This window comes from Dipodomys ordii, unplaced genomic scaffold, assembly GCF_000151885.1.
Source record: "Dipodomys ordii isolate 6190 unplaced genomic scaffold, Dord_2.0 Scaffold14815, whole genome shotgun sequence".
In the NCBI taxonomy this organism is placed as follows: Eukaryota; Metazoa; Chordata; class Mammalia; order Rodentia; family Heteromyidae; genus Dipodomys; species Dipodomys ordii.
Window position 1 is genome coordinate 1 of NW_012282027.1, and position 1,394 is coordinate 1,394.

The 1,394-nt window shown below is 36.2% G+C and overlaps 1 long non-coding RNA gene across 1 annotated transcript; it reads right to left on the reverse strand.

Annotated features, from left to right (window-relative positions):
* Positions 1 to 37: 37 nt before the first annotated feature.
* LOC106002604 lies at positions 38 to 892 on the reverse strand. The gene is made up of 4 exons (XR_001175942.1): positions 808 to 892; positions 542 to 671; positions 277 to 372; positions 38 to 176 (listed from the first exon to the last, which is right to left on the reverse strand). It is a non-coding gene; the product is annotated as an uncharacterized LOC106002604 (long non-coding RNA).
* Positions 893 to 1,394: the final 502 nt, after the last annotated feature.

The window sequence follows — 1,394 nt, forward strand, 5'->3', positions numbered from 1 at the left end:
TAGTAAAGTTTGCATACAACTTTACGTATCATATGGGCTAAGAAATGTTTTCGTTGAAGCAACAATTAGAGCAAGACAGGCTGGTGGTGCACGGATATCATGTTAGCTACCTGGGAGAATTGAAAGTTCAAGGCCAGCTAGACCTGCTAAAACCAAAAGACCTGAAGGCATGGCTTCTAATACCACAAAAAAATTAATTAATCATAGCAATTATAATAGAACTAAAACAAGAAATGTAATTTAATCTTACTTAACCCAAAGGGAAACAGCTTTTACCTGTATGAGCTTCCATGACGAAAGCTCTGCCCGCAAATACTGCAAAGATGAGGCTTCTCTCCACTGTGGATTCTTAAATGCTCTTTCAACGTAGTTCTGTGTTCGGAAAAAAATATTATGTTTTAGAATTTCTTCTTCAGACATTTAAACCAAAGCACATCAAGTATTTTGTATCTTGAGTTACTCAGCCCCCTGTAAGCCATCCTCATAATTAATTCTATGTAAAAGCACTAAACTTTTCTGGGTTTTGCAGATCATTCTTCACCTTTCTCTCACTGATTTTCCACAAATAAAGCACGTCCATTTTCTCTTCCCACCATGAGTACACTCAATATGACGTTTCAGATTCCCTGTGTCATTGAACTGGCGGCCACATATGTCACATGGAAAAGGACCTAAAATTAAAAAAGAATGACATGCATTTAGAGTTTGAAGATAAAAGTTTAACAGGTGTATCACAAGGAAAGCAAACCACTCTTGGTGGCAATAGAGGCAGAATACACTATAATTATTTACTTTACTATTATTTACTTTTCTATTCCCTCCTAGATTTCTGATTCCAGCAAAGCAGGTGACAGTCACTGCCACATCTCTAGAGTCCAAGTATAGGGGTTGGCATCTAAAAGACATAAATTGAAATGGCCAAATTCTACTTTCAGATGAAAACAAAGTAAAAACTACTGCATACTAAATTTCTGTGAATTTCTAAGTTTCCTACTAGCAAAACTACTTCTAAATTATTTACTGTACTTAGTTGAAGGCTCCAGCTAGGTAGAAAGAGAAATGAAGTCTTCTCATAAGATCAGTTATTTATGGTCCTTCCCAGCCCTCCCTCAGCTTCTTGAATGCTGGAGTTATAGTTGTCTGCCACCATGCCCAACTGGTACTTGAATCTTGGAATCATTGTTGGCAGATTCATATGGGATATTGACTTAATACTATCTTATCCTAATAATCTTTTTCCTTTTCTCTGACAGATTTCATCCTGAAAATGCACAAGAATTTATTTCCATCAAGAAATCTAAATATATTTAGTAAAGTTTGCATACAACTTTACGTATCATATGGGCTAAGAAATGTTTTCGTTGAAGCAACAATTAGAGCAAGACAGGCTGGTG